Here is a 19857-nt window from a genome sequence, read left to right as displayed (position 1 = left end):
CTGTTCTTCCTCCTAATAGATGTGGGGGCTTCTCCCTAATTTCCAGGCTAATGGCTATAATTGGAGCCAACTGTGGTTAGTCTATCTTGGGATAGGGACTTTGTGGAATATTCCCAAGCAACTGCCAAAACTCCTCTTGTTTCAGGGAAATTCCCTGTCTTCTCTGGCCTGATATGGACCACATATTTTCACTTTGGTGGAAAACAAAAACAAAAACAAAACAAAACACACCACAAACGACATCTACCACTCTGTCAGAGCTGATGAGGTTTTGAAACCAGACCCTCTTTCTCTGACTTCTGGCAGCACTCTGCCTCTTCTGTCTTCCCCTTCCCCTCCTCTTGTTTCTGCGCCACTTTGGTTGTGGCCTGCATACATCGCTCACTTCAGATTTCCCCACTGGTGCCCCAGGTAAAAACTGACAATGGGGAGTAAATTGACCTTTTAAGTGGACCCAGGTGGAATATATTTGCCCTTTAAACTAATTTAGGTTTGCTGGTTTAATTAAAATAGACATGTCTTTAGAGTTATCAGCATTAAATATGACACTTGTATTCTATCTAGATTTGCTGAAGATCAAATAAGCTTGTGTTATCTGCATTGCAATTTGTTAGCACACTTAAAGTGGTGGTTACTCTGATCTGCCTCAAAGTTTTCATGGGTAATTGTCAAGATAGCTTTCAAAGTATTTGGTAATCTGAAACTTTAAAGTTTTGCTTGGATGATAAATGGGACCAAATTCATTGGACATTTAGGTCTTTCCAAATAGAACAAAGTGCTAAAGCATTGATTAAAGGATGTAAGATTTGTGCTTTTGACTTCGTATTGTAAACACACTAAGGATATTGGAGGCTATTGGCAAAGATGCTTTGTGCTTAACTGATTCATAAATTTGCCATCTAGGGCAGCCCCGGTGGTGCAGCGGTTTAGCGCTGCCTGCAGCCCAGGGCGTGATCCTGGAGACCCTGGATCAAGTTCCACATCAGGCTTTCTGTATGATGCCTACTTCTCCCTCTGCCTGTGTCTCTGCCTCTCTCTCTCTCTCTCTCTCTCTTTCTCTCTCTGTCTCTATGAATAAATAAATAAAATATTTTTAAATAAATAAATAAATAAATAAATAAAAAAATAAATTTGCCATCTAAAGAGATCTGGGATAACTGTCCACAGCTGGTTACTACTTGGTTTTCACTGGAGACTAAGGTTTCTAAGAGTTAAACTTCTGCTAATTAAGACTGATGGGCATCAGAGAAGCAGCTCTGTATGTGTAAGAACAATCAAAGGAAAGGGAAGACACTCTTGTTGAAGGTAAAAGAAAGTAGTTTTGTCCTGAATGAGACTGGTTGTTTGGAGAGAAGTGGTTTGGGACAAAATCTGGATATAAAAAGGTTTTTGTGAAGGGCAATCTTTGGGAAGGAATTTTATGTATGGTCAGGGCAGCACTAAGATCAAAATGAATGGATTTAAAAAGTACAGTGGTATAAGGTTGAAAGTCTGCTTTCTCTGTGTTAAAAATACAAAATTTTCTTGAGTTGTGGGTTTGCTCTTGATATGAAAATGTAAACAAAGTTGTTTTCTTTTCCCTTTGTCCTCCCAGAAAAAACAGTTTCTGTTTTGCCTTTATCGGGTCCTTGGTGATCTCTAATCTGGTTTAGGCTATGCTTTAAAACTTTCTAAGGCTTTTTTTTTTCCAATAAAATTTTTATTTATTTACTTGAGAGAGAGACAGAGAGTGAGCATGAGTGGGGCAGAGGCAGAGGGGGAAGGACAGGGAGAGGCAAGCTCCCCGCTGAGCAGGGAGCGGATTGGAGCTCCATCCAGGACCTGAGCCAAAGGCAGATGCTTAACCAACTTAGCCACCCCGAAACGTTCTAAGGTTTTTAACAAGCTTCCCCAAGATTTAAATCACAGGTGAAGTCTCCTTGACTAATCAGGCTTGTTTATTTGGCATGTTACTTTCTTGTATAAAGTCATCACTTGGTATACTGATTATTGAAGTGTTATGTGTCACAGAAATAACTGTATTTCCTTGTCAGTTGCATCATAATGAACAGACCATCAACAATGGCCATTTCTGAGTTTTTGTCATTTATAATTGTTTCTATTCTCTTGCAAAATGACTTTTATCTTCAAGGGGATTCATAAAAGGACTTTGGGACAAATATAGGTATTTGATATCTTTAAGACCAAACCTGAAATGGGTAAGAATTTTCCAGAACTAATTAATAAGCTGCATTCAAACTGAACAAGAATTAGTAATATGGGACTAAATGAACTAGGAAGAAGATTACAGTTTTGTAGCTCTTGCTTGAAACATTGCTGGCTCTCTGTTTACACTTCCAGATTAAGGAAAACTTCTCTTAAGCTATCTGTGATGTACAGAAACCTGATAATTCATTTGTGAACAAATGGAAGCATTTAACTTTTCTCTCTACCTGAACCCCCTGAGATCCGAAAGGTCTCAATAATTTTTCTTTCTTCCATGGCAATCATAGTCATTTGCATAAGCTCTCCAGGAATCTGTTCTCTTTGTAACAGGACACCACTGGAAACATTGGTTATTCTACAAGACTTTGCCTGGAATGTCATATTTCAGAGAGACAGACATAAACTCATATATGACTACACAGTTTATGACTTTATGAAACCTGGAGCCATAAAGCCCCCTTGGAACTGTTGGCCTGATACCTTGTGTGCAGAGTTCCCAGCAGCCTCACCAGGTGAGTAAAGAATGTCACTTTCTGGCAGGTGCAGCAGGAACCTCAGGATACTTTGGGAGCCTTGTGAACACAAAGCCGCCCAAGTCTACAGGTATTGCAGGCATGTCTGACAGCAAGCACTTATCTTGGCTTCTGGCCTACAGGGGCTACTAAAAGTTCAATCTAGATTCCTTGTAAAAGTTCCAGCAAAACAGACTCTAAAAGATCGATATGGGCAGTTGTTGAACTTATGTAAATGATTAGGTCAGCTTTGTTAAAATTCTATTTGTTTTGCAAACAAATTAGTCTCGAGTTGGCTATCTCTGAAAATAAGGATGATTTTAGACAGAAAAATTAAGTTTCAATAACACATCTTTGCAGATGTTAAATCCTAGTTAAGATTGTCTTTAAAAGTTTGTTGTTTGCCTACACTAGACAACTTGAGGCAAACTTCAGAGAAATTGCCACGATAGCTCACGTATACACAGTCCTCTTGTTTGTTACTCTGTGGGGATAATAACACCGCCCCATGGGCATATGATTATTTGAAGAGCTGAAAATGTGATTGACTCCCCAACAATCGTATGATTCAACTAGCACCTTGACTAAATCTGTGTGGCTACGATGACAAAAATCACTCCTCAAAAGCCACTGCATACCCCACTCCCTAGGGTTAACTATGGACTTCTGGAGATAATGGATGACCTCTCCTTCTTTATGATTGGATTGGATGATGCACTTGGGGATGCCCTTATTTCTTGAGACAAGTTTTCTCCCACTTGCCAGTGATTCCTTGTAACTAAGATATTGTTAAGGATAGACCTCAAACAAAGAAGATTCCATGATGGTTTTATCCCTCAGCCACTTCTGTTGATACAAAAGTGCTGAGTGGAGGCTTTAGCCAAGCATACAACATCCCTCCTGGTGGAAGGATCCTCAAAGCTCACTATGAGACAGTCCATGACTCTAATGACTTCACCTCAGGTCCAGAATGTCTTAGATACCAGAGGCCACCAATGGATGATGAGAGGCTGACTTATGAAATACTAGGCTGTGCTCATAGATATGCCTGAGATACTGTCAAACTTTAAACCCAGCTACCTTTATGTCTGGACCTGACCTTTGTACTTCTATAGAGCATAACTGTTCACAGGTTGTTGATCTTGTTTATTCTAGTCGACCAGATTTAAAAGATTCCCCTATCGAAAATGCAGATGACAACCAGTTTACCAATGGCAGCAGTTTCATGGAAAAGGGAATAAGAAAAGATGGGTAAGCTATAGTTGGTCTAACTCAGACTATTGAGGCCAGAGCAAATAGGAGCCAGGAAAGCAGAGTTAGTTAGTAGTGCTCACTTGTGCTTTGCAATTTTTAAGACAAAGCCTTAAAAAATATTTGTACTGACTCCAAATATGCCTTCCTCATCCATGGAGCAATTTAGAAGAAAGGGGATCATTATCAAGCCAGAATTCCCTAATCAAATATTAAGCCTGAAAATACAACTGTTCTCGACCCTGTACACTTACCTGAGGAGGTAGCTGTAAACCACCTCAAAGGACAGCAGAAAGGATATGACCCTAGAATGTAAAAAAAACAATTCAGTAGACCACATGGCCCAAGCAGGCAGCACAAATAGGCAAATATTCTGTCTTTTACCAATCTTACCTCCAATAAGGTCCATGAGGGCAGTCTATTCAGACCAAAAAATTCACATAGCCCAGGAACAAGCATATTCAGAAATGCTTTATAATGAGGGGAAATTTTTTATACCCAAATAATAACCAGGGAAAGATAATACAGGGAGTACTCCATTCATTTGGATAAAAAGGCCACTGGAGTGACAAAAACTTTGCTAAGAGAAATTGCCCCTGGATTTGGACTCCTTTGATCCCTATACAAATTCAAAAGATGGCCCTACAAGACTGACTAGCCCTTGATATCTTAAGTGCAATTCAAGGAGGCCTAGAATTAGATGACTGACTCCTAATGGGACGCAGTGGTTCTGTGACTCTAACTTGAGTCACAAGTTCCTTCCCCCGTTGGTGGATAGGCCACTGAAACCTGGATTTTGCCTGGATGCATGGATGCACTGTTAAAACCACTGCCAACTGAGCCAACCTTCCAAATTTAAAATGATGGTAGACACGGCTGTGTCTCATTTGTATGACCACCTAACATCCATTTTTCATCCTTCTTTTGGACTAGAGTGATGTAGGAGAGACGTTAGGGTTGAAATCCAGTGGCCAAGAAGGAATTCTTGAGATGTCTTTGGTGCAAAAAGGTGGTTTTATTGAAGCTGTCCCACAGGACAGGCCCTGTGGGAGAGCTACAATAGGATATTAAGGGGTGGTTATTATATAGTTGGGAGTTGGGAGAAGTTAGGAATACCATAAATCTCTGAGGAATTTTGGAAACAGGTTTCCAGGACCTTGAGGGGGCTAGCTATCGTTGGGGAAAGGTCACTTATTACTGTCTAATAAGCCCGTAGTTTTGAGACCCTTCAGATGTATATCGGTGGGTCCTATGCTTAGGGGAATGATTGCCAATATGTGTCTTGGGGAGAGGAGATACCGGAAATTTCTAAAGGAATTTATAATGTTAAAATACACCTACAGGATCCTGAGCGTTGGGCTAAGATTGCCTTTTGTCCTTCACAAAGTATTAACATTCAGGCAGCTGGTTCCTACAAGAGTGTCACTCTGCTTGTTTCAAAGACTTGTCAATGGACTGTGAATGGTAAGGCCATTTAATTTTTCTTTTGCCTCTGTCCCCCACATCATTTCCCCTCTGAATTATTTTGACCGTTAAATCTTCAAGTTGGCTGGGAGTGGAATATCATCTTCTATAACTTCTTCCTGCTGAATAGGGGTCTAGAGATGTCACCACCTATGGTCTGTTTAGAGATGATAGGTAGATGATAGATGATAGATAGATATAGATAGATAGATAGATAGATAGATAGATAGATAGATAGATAGGTAGATAGCTGTGTGTGTGTGTGTCTGTGTGTGTGTAAACCTCAGTGTGCACATAGCAGCTGCTTTTCTGTGGTAGAAACTAGCTGAAAGCAGAGAATGGAGCAGATTGCAGAAAACCTGGCTGTTGCTTTTCGCTGTCTGCCACAATAGGTTCAAGCCTCTGCGATGGCTTTTCTGGGACATAAGGGAGTAAGAGACTGAGTCAAGTACAGACACCCGATAACCAGGCTGCAGTTTTTTGCTGAGTGCTACAATAAACTCTAGCCTGCACCCCCACTGTGCACCCCCACTGTGCTACTGCTTTTCAGGGATGGGATGGTGCTGGCCATGCCCCAAGCCTCTTATCTGGGATAGAGGAATGGGTCTGCACCTTACCAGGCCCTATAAAACTTGGAGTTTGGAATCCCAGCCACTGGCCAGAGATAAAATACAGATCTGTGGCTCTGGATGTGCTGACAGGCTAGGCACAGGCAGGTTAAAGGTAGTGAACTGACAAAAGCTAGGGACACAGGAGATTGTTTGCTTTCCCAAGAGGGCTTCCTGAACAGCAGTGGCTGGAAATTCCATCCCCAGGGACAAGAGGGCAGGGTGATGCCATCGACTACGTACTTCACCACCACTCCCTCGTCCTGCCCACCAGCGCAGTTTGGCTTCGGAGGCAAACACAGCACCTCCAAGGAAGGCTGGAAACCACTATGCTAAACCCCACACCTTGACCTGGCATCTTTAGAAGGACAAGTCACCTCCTGAACAAGTCCAGCAGACCTCTCTCACAGAAAACCAACGTAGGCTTGCATCTAGCAAATCTATGGAGCAAAGAAAGGTCCAAAACATCAGACGAGGGGCAGGGCAAGATGGCGGAGGAGTAGGGTCCCCAAGTCACCTGTCCCCACCAACTTACCTAGATAACTTTCAAATCATCCTGAAAACCTAGGAATTCTCTCTGAGATTTACTTATTTATTTTAATTATTTTTATTTATTTTTCATTGGAGTTCAATTTGCCAACATATACCATAACACCCAGTGCCCATCCCATCAGGTGCCCCTTCAGTGCCCGTCACCCAGTCACCCCAACCCCCCACCCACTACCCTTCCACTACACCTTGTTCATTTCCCAGAGTTAGGTGTCGCTCATGTTTTGTCACCATCACTGATATTTTCACTCATTTTCTCTCCTTTCCCCTTTCAGTATTTTTTATATTCCCCAAATGAATGAGACCATATAATGTTTCTCCTTTCCAGATTGACTTATTTCACTCAGCACAATACGCTCCAAGTCCCTCCACGTCGAAGCAAATAGTGGGAATTTCTCGTTTCTAATGGCTGAGTAATATTCCAGTGTATACACAGACCACATCTTCTTTATCCATTCATCTTTCAGTGGACACCGAGGCTCCTTCCACAGTTTGGCTATTGTGGGTATTGCTGCTATAAACATCGGGGTGCAGGTTTTTCACTTCATCTGTATCTTTGGGGTAAATCTCCAGCAGTGCAATTGCTGGGTCATAGGATAGTTCTATTTTTAACTCTTTGAGGAACCTCCACAGTTTCCAGAGTGGCTACACCAGGTCACACTGCCACCAACAGTGCAAGAGGGTTCCCCCTTCTGCACATCGTCGGCAACATTTGTTGTTTCCTGCCTTGTTAATTTTCCCCATTCTCACTGGTGTGAGGTGGTATCTTATTGTGGGTTGGATTGGTATTTCACTGAAGCCCAGTGGTGTGGAGCATTTTCTCATGTGCTTGCTGGCCATGTCTATGTCTTCCTCTGTGAGATTTCCGTTCATGTCTTTTGCCCATTTCAAGACTGGATCGTTTGTTTCTTTGATATTGAGTTTAATAAGTTCTTTACAGATCTTGGATACTAGCCCTTTATCTCATATGTCATCTGCAAATATCTTCTCCATTCTGTAGGTTGTCTTTTAATTTTGTGGACTGTTTCTTTGCCTGTGCAAAACCTTCTTATCTTGAAGAAGTCCCAATAGTTCATTTTTGCATTTGTTTCTCTTGCCTTCATGGATGTATCTTGCAAGAAGTTACTGTGGCCGAGTTCAAAAAGGGTGTTGCCTGTGTTCTCCTCTACGATTTTGATGGACTCTTGTCTCACATTTGGATCTTTCATCCATTTTGAGTTTGTCTTTGTGTATGGTGTAAGAGAAGGGTCCAGTTTCTATCTTCCGTGTGTGGCTGTCCAGTTTTCCTAGCACCATTTATTGAAGGGACTGTCTTTTTTCCAGTAGATAGTCTTTCCTCCTTTGTTGAATATTAGTTGATCATAAAGTTGAGGGTCCACTTCTGGATTCTCTGTTCTGTTCCATTGATCTATGTGTCTGTTTTTGTGCCAGTACCACACTGTCCTGATGACCACAGCTTTGTAGTACGACCTGAAATCTGGCATTGTGATGACCCCAGCTATCGATATCTTTTTTAATATTCCCCTGGCTATTCGGAGTCTTTTCAGATTCCACACAAATCTGAAGATGGTTTCTTCCAACTCTCTGAAGAAAGTCCATGGTATTTTGATAGGGATTGCATTGAACACGTAAATTGCCCTGCGTAGCATTGACATTTTCACAATATTAATTCTTCCACTCCATGTGCATGGAATATTTTTCCATCTTCTTTGTGTCTTCCTCAATTTATTTCAGAAGCGTTCTGTAGTTATTAGGGTATATATAGATCCTTTCCCTCTTTGGTTCGGTTTCTTCCTAGGTATCTTATGCTTTTGGGTGCAGTTTTCAATGGGATTGACTCCTTAATTTCTCTTTCTTCAGTCTCATTGTTAGTGTATAGAAAGGTCACTGACTTCTGGGCATTGATTTTGTATCCTGCCACACTGCTGAATTGCTGTATGAGTTCTAGCAATCTTGGGGTGGAGGCTTTCGGGTTTTCTAGGTAGAGTATCATGTCATCTGCAAAGAGGGAGAGTTTGACTTCTTCTTTGCCAGTTATTTCTTTTTGTTGTCTGATTGCTCAGGCTAGGACTTCTAGGACTATGCTGAATAGCAGTGGTGAGAGTGGACATCCCTGTCTTCTTCCTGATCTTAGGGAAAAGGCTCTCAGTGTTTCCCCATTGAGAATGATATTTGCTGTGGGCTTTTCATAGATGGCTTTTAAGATGCTGCGGAATGTTTCCTCTATCCCTACACTCTGAAGAGTTTTGATCAGGAATGGATGCTGTATTTTGTCAAATGCTTTCTCTGCATCTATTGAGAGGATTACATGGTTTTGTTTTTACTCTTGTTGATACGATTTATCGCATTGATTGCTTTACGAGTGTTGAACCAACCTTGCATCCCAGGGATAAATCCCCTGTGGTCATGGTGAGTCATCTTCTTAATGTAATGTTGGATCCTATTAGCTAGTGTCTTGTTGACAATTTTTGCATCCATGTTCATCTGGGATATTCATCTATAATTCTCCTTTTTGGTGGGGTCTTTGTCTGGTTTTGGAATGAAGGTGATGCTGGCCTCATAGAATGAGTTGGAAGTATTCCATCTCTTTCTATCTTTCCGAACAGCTTTAGTAGAATACTTATGGTTTCTTCTTTACACGTTTGATAGAATTCCCCTGGGAGGCCATCTGGCCCTGGACTTTTGTGTCTTGGGAGGTTTTTGATGACTGCCTCAATTTCCTCCCTGGTTATTGGCCTGTTCAGGTTTTCTATTTCTTCCTGTTTCAGTTTTGGTAGTTTGTGGCTTTCCAGAAATGTGTCCATTTCTTCCAGGTTTCCTCATTTATTGGCATATAGCTGTTCATAATATGGTTTAAAAACCGTTTGTATTTCCTTGGTGTTGGTAGTGATCTCTCCTTTCTCATTCATAATTTTATTAATTTGAGTCTTCTCTCTCTTGTTTAATAAGGCTAGCTAATGGTTTATCTATCTTATTCTTTATTTCAAAGAACCGAATCCTGGCTTTGTTGATCTGTCCCACAGTTCTTCTGGTCTCTATTTCATGGAGTTCTGCTTGAATCTTTATTAAGTCTCTTCTTCTGCTGGGTGTAGAATCTATTTGCTGTTTTTTTTCCTCCATCTCCTTTAGGTGCAAGGTTAGCTTTTGTATTTGAGTTCTTTCCAGTTTTTGAATGGATGCTTGTATTGCGATGTATTACCCCTCAGGACTGCGTTTGCTGTATCTCAAAGAATTTGAACGGTTGTATCTTCATTCTCATTAGGTTCCATGAATCTTTTTAATTCTCAGGACTGCGTTTGCTGTATCCCAAAGAATTTGAACGGTTGTATCTTCATTCTCATTAGGTTCCATGAATCTTTTTAATTCTTCTTTAATTTCCTGGTTGACCCTTTCATCTTTTAGCAGAAGGGTCCTTCACCTCCACATCCTTGGAATCCTTCCAAAATTCTTCTTGTGATTTATTTCTAATTTCAAAGCATTATGGTCTGAAAATATGCAGGGGACGATCCCAATCTTTTGGTATCGGTTCAGACCTGATTTGTGACCCAGTATGTGGTCTATTCTGGAGAAAGTTCCATGTGCACTTGAGAAGAATGAGTATTCAGCTGCGTTTGGATATAAAGTTCTGTAAATATCTCTGAAATCCATCTGGTCCAGTGTATCATTTAAGGCTCTTGTCTCGGGCAGCCCTGGTGGCGCAGCGGTTTAGCGTCGCCTGCAGCCCAGGGCGTGATCCTGGAGGGCCGGAATCGAGTCCCACATCGGGCTCCCTGCATGGAGCCTGCTTCTCCCTCTGCCTGTCTCTCTCTCTCTGAATGAATGAATGAATGAATGAATGAATGAATGAATGAATAAATAAATAAATAAATAAATAAGGAAAGAAAACTTTAAAGTTCTTGTCTCTGTATATTGTTGTGCTTGGGAAATCTGTCGATTGTAGAATGCGCTAGATTGAAGTCACCAAGTGTAAGTGTATTATTATCTAAGTATGTCTTAACTTTGCTTATTAATTGATTGTTATACTTGGCAGCTCCCACATTCGGGGCATAAATATTGATGATGTTACATCCTCTTGTTGGATAGATCCTTTAAGTATGATATAGTGCCCCTCTTCATCTCTCACTACAGACTTCGGGATAAACTTTAGTTTATCTGGTATAAGGATGGCTACCACTGCTTTCTTTTGAGGACCATTTGAATGGTACAGTGTTCCCCAACCTTTTATTTTCAGGCTGTAGGTGTCCTTCTGCCTAAAATGAGTCCCTTGTAGACAGCAAATAGATGGGTCTTGCTTTTTTATCCAGTCTGAAACCCTGCCCCTTTTGGTGGGGTCATTAAGCTCATTCACGTTCAGCGTTACTATTGAAAGATATGGATTTAGTGTCATCATGATACCTATTCAGTCCCTGGTTTTGTGGGTTGTTCCCTTGGACTTCTTCTTTCTATTACAGAATCCCCCTTAGGATTTCTTGCGGAGCTGGCTTGGTGGTCACATACTCTTTCAGTTTCTGCCTATCTTGGAAGCTCGTTATCTCTCCTTCTATTCTGAATGAGAGCCTTGCTGGATAAAGTATTCTTGGCTGCATGGTCTTCTCATTTAGGACCCTGAATATATCCTGCCAGCACTTTCTGGCCTGCCAGGTCTCTGTGGAGAGGTCTGCTGTTAATCTAATATTTCTCCCCATAAAATTTAGAGATTTTTTTGTCTCTTGCTGCTTTAAGTGTCTTCTCTTTGTCTTTGGAATTTGCAAGTTTCACTATTAAATGTCAAGGTGTTGAGCAGTTTTTATTGATTTTAGGGGGGTATCTCTCTATTTCCTGGATCTGAATGCTTGTGTCCCTTCCCAGGTAGGAAAGTTCTCAGCTATGATTTGTTCAAATACGTATTCTGGACCTCTGTCCCTTTCGGCACCCTCGGGAGCCCCAATTACATGTAGATTTTCCCTTCTGAGGCTGTCATTTATTTCCCTTAACCCATCCTCATGATCTTTTAATTGTCTCTTTTTCCCTCAGTTTCTCGCCTTGCCATCAACTTGTCTTCTATGTCACTCACTCATTCTTCTACCTCGTTAACCCTCATGGTTAGGACCTCCAGTTTGGATTGCATCTCACTTAATTGATTTTTAACTTCTGACTGATGAGATCTAAATTCTGCAGTCATGAAGTCTCTTGACTCCTTTATGCTTTTTTCTCGAGCCAACAGTATCTTTATAATTGTGCTTCTGAATTGGTTTTCTGACATTGAATTGTAATCCAGATTTTGTAACTCTGTGGGAGAGGACTGTTTCTGGTTCTTTCTTCTGAGGGGAGTTTTTCCTTCTAGTCATTTTGCTCAGTCCAGAGTGACCAAAAGCAAGTTGTACTGGAAAAAGGAGAAAAAGAGAGAACAGAAAAAAGAAAAATAAAAACGGAAGAAGAAGAAGAAGAAAAAAGAAAAAAAATGGGGTGGGGGGAACAGAAGACAAAGAACAAGGGGGAGTATCCTCTGATTCTATATACTGTAAATACCTCGACTTCCCCGGGACTTTCCGGTGCTGCTTGGTCAATAACTTGCTTTTCCCTCTTCCCTCTAGCTGGTCTTCTGGGGGAGGGGCCTGCTGTGCTGATTCTCAGGTGTGAGTACCTGGGGGAGCTTCTCAGCCCCCTGCCTGGTACACGGCTCATTGGGAGTTGTTTAACCTGTTCATCCTGTGAGGCCACCGTGAGGCTCAGTGGAGGTTGTTTATCCTGTGAGGCCCCAGGAGGAACAGTGGCAGCGGCCAGCTCTCCAGCCCTGGAGTCCAGCCCGGTAGTTACTGCTACCGCAGCTCCCAGTCCGCAGGGTTCTGGATTCTCCGGGGGCGGGGCCGCTGATCTGCACTGCTCAGGGTAGTGGCGGCAGGAGTGTCCTTGCTGTCCTGTGCCCTCCCGGCCTCTGCCTGTCCCGCGGGGAGCGCCGGATCCTGGGCTGTGTCCTCCGGCAGCCTGGGCTCTGGGGCCTGCACTGTTGGAATCCCCCTCCCTGGCGATACAGCCCTCTCCACGCGGAGCCTCCGAATTCCTCTCAGGTGGAATTTATAGGTTTTCAGGATGATTTGAAGGTTATCTAGGTCTCACTCTGAGATTTAAAGAGAAAACAGCTGGAACGCTCCAGAGAGAAGAGTTTTTGCTTCTAACGAGGTAGGAAGGCGGAAAAAAATTAAAAAAAAGAATCAAGCGGGGGGTGGGGGGGGAGCCCCCCACGTGGAGCCTGGCTAAGTCCGGGTAGCAAAAGCCTCCCGGGACAGGGAAGCCCAGTCCCTGAGAAGCAGGAACTTTAAAAATCCACACCAGGTTTGTCCCAGATGGAAAGGCGATTAGTAGGGAACTTGGGCAGAATTGCAGGAGGGGCAGTGGAGCCTCCAGTCTCCCAGAGTCCCTAACAGAGGAAGTGCACCCTGCGGGAGAGCGTTCTATAGACTGTGGGCTGAGCTCGGTAAAGGGTTGGATGGAGTACGGGCCGGCGGGCCTCGGGAGAAGCTCAGGCAGAGGCTCCCGACGGAGGGGGCTGTGCCCTGCTGCTTTCGGGAGCCGCGCCCTGAGAATATGATTCCAGCAGCACAGGCCCCAGACAGCAGGGCACCGGGGAACTCAACCTAGGATCCGGTGCTCCCCCCTCCCTGGGACAGGTGGAGGCAACGAGAGCACAGGTCAGTGAGGATTCTCCTGCCCCCCGCCCCCGGGCGCCCCTAGCTGTGCAGATCAGCACCTCCCGCCCCCGGAACATGAGGCCAGTGTGGACTGGGAAATTGTAGTAGTTACTGTGGGAGCTGACTCCAGAGCTGGAGAACTGGCTGCCGCCAGTATTGTTGTTCCTCCTTGTGTCACCCTGTGCCTGGGGCGGAGTGGGGTCGCCAGGGAACAGCGGCCTCAGAGAATAAACAGCTCCCACTGAGCCCTGCACCTGGCATGGGGCGGGGTAGCTACCTGGGTGCACACATCTGAGAATCAGCACAACAGGCCCCTCTCCCAAAAGACCAGCTGGAAGGACAGGGGAAGAGCAAGTTCTTGGCGGACCAACACTGGAAAGCTCCAGGGGAAGTTGAGGGATTTACAGTTTATAGAACCAGAGTATACCCCTCCTTTTTAATTTTTTTCCTCCCTTTTCCAGGAAAGCATTAGATCAGACCGTAAGTTTCCAATTTTTTCTCTTTTCCCACCTTAACTACAATATTTTACCACCTCTTCATTTTTAAGATTCTTCCTTTCTGACTTTCATATTTCTACAGTTACAGACCTTGATGTATTTTCCACTTCTAGATTACCTTCAACATACTCAGTTTAATTTTGGGAGATATGCAAGATATGTTTTCTTTGTTTTGTGTTTTTGTTTTCGCTGCCTCATTTTGCTCTACAATGGCAGAAGTTAATACCTTCTAAAACATGACCCAGTATGCACCCAGAACCAAGTATTATACCATGCTGTTTCATTCTGTGAGATTCCTCATTCCCATTCTGCCCCCCCCCCTTTATCTCATCTATGCTTTGGTGGTCAATGTTGGGGCCCTCTACAAGTATTTCTGGTTTATATAAATTTGGGACTGAGCATCTTCTAATAATACAGAACTTAATATATCAGAAACAAGAGAATCACCCTCCGGACCCCTACATTCTCCCTCCACTACAACTTCTTCACCACCACCATCTCCCAGTCCCGCCCTCCCCACCTTTTTTTCTTATTCTCTTTTTCTTTTTCTATTCTTCTTTTTCCCTCCTTTTTTCCCTTCTTTTTTAGGTTCATGGCCTTTTATTTTTTACTACTTTTTTTTTAAACTTGTTTTTCACTTTAGTTGTCCTTTCATTTTATTTTGTCTGATCTGTTTTCAATTTCTGGTCTCTGACCCTCGGCAGAATCATCTGGGTGAAATTTAGTCAGGTCATGGTTGATAGTCTTGACACCGCCCGCTCATACAGCCACTCTGCACTGAGAAAAATAACTAGAAAGAAGAACTCCCCCTGATGAACATAGATGCAAAAATTCTTATCAAGATACTAGCCAATAGGATCCAACAGCCCATTTACCTGGATTATTCACCACGAACAGGTGGGCATTATTCCTGGGATGCAAGGTGACTCAACATACACAAATCAACCAGTGTGATATGCCACATGCGTAAAAGAAAGGACAAGTGCCATATGATCCTCTCAATAGATGCAGAAAAAGTGCTTTACAAAATAGAGCATCCTTTCTTGATAAAAACTGTCCACTGTGTAAGGCTAGAGGGAACATATCTCATTTGCATAAAAGCCATATTAAAAAAAACTCACAGCAAATATCATCCAAAACAGGGAAAAACTGAGATCTTTTACCCTAAGTTCAAGAACACGACAGGGATGTCCACTCTCACCACTGTTGTGCAACATAATGCTAGAAGTCTTAGCCTTGGCAATAAAAATTTTAAAAAATAAAGAAATAAATAAAAACTTAAAAAACCCACAAAGAAATAAAAGGCATCCAAATCAACAGAGAAGAAATCAAACTCTCCCTTTTTGCAGATCACATGATTCTCCATGGAAAAATCCTAAAGGACTCCAGCAAAATATTGCTAGAATTCATACAGCAATTCGGCAAACTGGCAGGATACAGAATCAATGCACAGGAATCAGTGCATTTCTGTGCACTAACAATGAGACAGAAGAAAGAGAAATGAAGGAATTGATCCCATTTACAATTCTACCAAAAACCATAAGATACCTAGGAAGAAACCTAACCACTTTGGTAAAGGATCTGTACTCTGAAAACTGTAGAACACTTAAGAAAGGAATTGAGGAGGACACAAAGAAATGGAAATTCCCATGCTCATGGGTTGGAAGAACAAATATTGCTATAATATCTATACTACACAGAGCAATCTACACATTCAATGCAATCCGTATCAAAATACCATCAGCATTTTTTCATAGAGTTGGAATAAACCATCCCAAAATTTGCGTGGAAACAGAAAAGACCCAGAATAGCTGAAGGAATGTTGAAAAAGAATCCCAAAACTGGAGGCATCACAATTCCTGACTTCAAGCTGTATGACAAAGATGTCATCATCAAGACAGTGTCCTACTAGCACAAAGACACACAGATCCTTGGAACAGAATATAGAAGTCAGAAATGGACCCTCAACTCTGTGGTCAACTAAACTTTCACAAGGCAGGAAAGAATATACAATGGAAAAAAAGCCAGTCTCTTCAACCAGTGGTGTTGGGAAAGTTGGACAGACACATGCAAGAGAATAAAACTGTACCACTTTCTTACACCAAACACAAAAATAAGTTCAAAGTGGATGAAAGACCTAAATGTGAGACAGGAATCCATCAAAAATTGCAGAGAATGCAGGCAGCAGCCTCTGTGACCTCAGCCATAGCAAAGAAATGGATGCAATTGATTGCCTCTCCAGAGGCAAGAAGAACAAAGGCAAAAGTGAACAATTGGGACTTGATAAAGATTTAAAGAAGAACAAAAACCCAACAAACTTTGTACAGAAAAGGAAACAGTCAACAAAACTAAAACTTTTTTTAGTTTTAGATATTCGTAAATGTCGTATCAGATAAAGGGCTAGCATCCAAGATCTATAAAGAACTTATCAAAATCAACACCCAAAAAACCCAAATAATCCAGTCAAGAAATGAGCAGAAGACACGAACAGACATTTCCCCCAAGAAAACACACAAATGGCCAACAGGCGCATAAAAAAGAACTTTCCGCATCACTGGGCACCAGGGAAATCCAAACCAAAACCACAATGTGATCCCACCTCACACCACTCACAAGGGCTCAAATTAAACTCAAAATTAAACTAAGGGGCACATGTATGTTTATAGCAGCAATCTCCACAATAGCCAAAATATGGGAAGAGCTAAGATGTCCTCATCAACAATCCAATGAATGGATAAAGGAGCTGTGGTATATATCCATTGTGTGTGTATACTCAGCCATCAAAAAGAAAGAAATTTTGCCACTTGCAATGGAATGGGTGGAACTAGAAGACATTCTGCTAAGCAGAATAAGTCAGTCAGAGAAGGGCAAATACCATACGATTTCACTCATATGTGGAATTTAAGAAACAAAACAGATGAACATGGGGGAGGGGAAAGAAAAATAAAACAAGATGAAAATTGAGAACCAGGCAAACCATAAGAGATGCTGAGCTTTAGGGAACAAACTGAGGGTAGCTGAGGGATTTGGGTGAGAGGATGGGCTAACTAGGTGATGGGCATTAAGGAGTGAAGTAGTGGCACTGGGTGTGGTGTGCAACTGATGAATCACTTAATGCTACTTCTGAAACTAATAACACGGTATGGGGGCGGGGCAAGATGGCAGAAGAGGAGGGGTCCTCAACTCACCTGGTCCCACCAACTTACTGAGATAACTCTGAAATCATCCCGAACACTGACAACTCCGACCTGAGATTTAAAAAGAGAACAATCAGAATGCTCCCGAGAGAAGGGAGCATTTGCTTCTAGCAAGGTAGGAAGGTGGAAAAAAATAAAAGAAAAATAAAAGAAATAAATAAAAATAAATAAATAAATAAATAAATAAATAAAATAAAAATAATAAATAAATAAAAGAAATAAATAAAAAATAAAAAAATAAATATAAAAAATATAAAAAACATAAAATAAAATGAAATAAAAATATAATAAAAAATATAAAAGAATATAAAATATAAAAAAATAAAAATAAATAAAAAAAAAATAAAGGTAGGAAGGTGGAAAAAAATAAAAGAAAAAAGATCAAGTTGGGGAGGGGCACCACGAGGAGCCCAGATAAAGCTTCCTGGAGGGACAGGAAAGCCCAGCCCTGGAGAAGCAGGAACTTTGAAACTCCACCGTGGACTTTTCCCCCGAGGGAAAAGTGCTTAGCAGGGGAATCAGGTAGAGATAAGTGCTTAGCTTCCTTTCCTTAGCAGGAAGGGCAGTGAAGCCTCCAGTTTCCCAGAGACACGAATACAGGAGGGGCCCCTGGAGGGAAAACACACCACAGACTGGGCAGATCTGTACAGGGCTGGCGGCACGTGGCAGGGCATCTGGGAGAAGCCAGTGGGTTAGGCGGGCGGCTCCAGACGGAGGTGTCTGTGCCCTGCTGCCTTGGGGAGCCACGTGCCCCAGAGGCGCCATCCCAGCAGCACAGGGCCCTGGATCCCAGGGCACCGAGCAGACAAAGCCCACGATCCTGCTCTACCCCTGAGACAGGCGGAAGCAGGGAGGGCACAGGACAGTGGGGACTCTCCTGCCGCTCGCTGGGTGCCCTGCAAGCTGTTCGGATCAGTGCCCCCCACACCGCCCCGGAGGTGTCGCACTAGTCCAGTGCCAACTGGAAGACTGCGGTAGTTACTAGCAGGGAGCTGACCCCAGAGCTGGAATTCTGGCCACCTCCATTGTTGATTTCCTCCTTGTTTCCCCCTGTGCCTGGGAGAGGCAGCACTACCAGGGAACAGAGGCCTCACAAGGTAAACATCTACCACTGAGCCGGCAACTGGCAGGGGGCGGGACAGCTCTCCCAGGTGCATGCACGCACATGTGAGAATCAGCACAGCAGAACCCTCGCCCAGAGGACCAGCTGGAAGAACAGGGGAAGAGCAAGTTCTTGACCAAGCAGCACTGGAAAGCTCCCGGGGAAGTCGAGAGATTTATGGTATATAGAACTAGAGGGTACCCTCCCTTCCCCCCACCCCTTTTCCCAGTACAACTCGTTTATATATCAGACGAAAAGCTTCCAATATTTTTTCTCTTTTCCCACCTTAAATACAATATTTTACCACCTCTTCATTTTTTTCTTCCTTTTTTGACTTTCGTATGCCTACAATTACATATGCATTTGTCTTAGATATATTTTTCACTTCTAGATTCCCCTCAACAAACTCAATTCAATTTTGGGAGATATGTGAGATCTTGTTTTGCGCTTTTTGTTTTCTCTGTCTTGTTTTGTTCTACAATGACAGAAGTTAATGCCTTCTGAAACATGACCAGCATGCACCCAGAACCAAGTGGTATAGTGTGCCGGTTCATTCCGTGAGATTATATTCTCTCTTCATTCCCATTCTGGCCCCCGCTTTTTATCTTGTTTATGTTTTGCTGGTCACTGCTGGGGCTTTCTACAAGTATTGCTGGTTTATATACATTTGGGATTGAGCATCTCCTAACACATAGAACTTAATACAATTGGAACTAGGAGTATCACCCTCCAGAACCCCTAGGGTAGACTACATTCTCCCTCCACTACAACTTCTTCACCACCACCAAATCCCCATCCACCCCCTCTTTCTTTCTTTTTCTTATCTTTTTTTTCCTCTTTTTTTCTCCCCGCCCCCTTTACTTTTGCTTTTTTTTCCCCCTCTCTTTTTCTTTTTTCTTTTTCTTCTTCTTCTTTGAGATTCTTGGCCTTTTACTTTTTACTGCTTTGTTTTAAAATGTGTTTTTCACTTCAGTGGTCCTTTTGTTTTATTTTGTTGTGATCTTTGTTTTCATTTTCTGGTCTCTGACCTCATCAGAATCCTCTAGGGTAAAATTTACTTAGGTCGTGGTTAATACTCTTGACTCAGCCCACTCATACAGCCACTCTGCACTGAGCAAATGACTGGAAGGAAGAACTCACTACAAAAGAAAGAATCAGAAAGAGAACACTCTGCCACAGAGTTCCAGAATATGGATTACAATTCGATGTCAGAAAGCCAATGCAGAAGCACAATTATAAAGCAACTGGTGTATCTGGAAAAAAGCATAATAGATTCAAGAGACTTCATGACTGCAGAATTTAGATCTATTCAGGCCATAATAAAAAATCAATTAAATGAGATGCAATCCAAACTGGAGGTCCTATCAAGGAGGGTTAATGAGGTGAAAGAAAGAGTGCACGAACATGAAGGCTCCTAACTCTGGGAAGCGAACTGGGGGTGGTGGAAGGGGAGGAGGGCGGGGGGTGGGGGTGAATGGGTGACGGGCACTGAGGGGGGCACTTGACGGGATGAGCACTGGGTGTTATTCTGTATGCTGGCAAATTGAACACCAATAAAAAATAAATTTATTATAAAAAAAAAGGAAAGAAAGAGTGTGCGACACGGAAGACAAGTTGATGGCAAGGAAGGAAGCAAAGGATAAAAGAGACAGACAATTAAAAGACCATGAGGAAAGGTTAAGGGAAATAAATGATAACCTCAGAAGGAAGACTCTACATATAATTGGGGTTCCAGAGGGCACTGAGAGAGACAGAGGACCAGAAAGCATATTTGAATAAATCATAGCTGAGAACTTCCCATAGC

General features: G+C 42.5%; 1 long non-coding RNA gene across 1 annotated transcript; it reads left to right on the top strand.

The window, feature by feature from the left end:
* The first annotated feature begins 2072 nt into the window (after positions 1-2072).
* On the top strand, positions 2073-19501 carry LOC144309397 (uncharacterized). Its single transcript, XR_013375399.1, has 3 exons — positions 2073-2717; positions 5312-5432; positions 15104-19501. It is a non-coding gene; the product is annotated as an uncharacterized LOC144309397 (long non-coding RNA).
* Positions 19502-19857: the final 356 nt, after the last annotated feature.

Source organism: Canis aureus, chromosome Y, assembly GCF_053574225.1.
Source record: "Canis aureus isolate CA01 chromosome Y, VMU_Caureus_v.1.0, whole genome shotgun sequence".
NCBI classification, from domain to species: Eukaryota; Metazoa; Chordata; class Mammalia; order Carnivora; family Canidae; genus Canis; species Canis aureus.
This window is presented reverse-complemented; position numbering and strand designations above follow the sequence as displayed.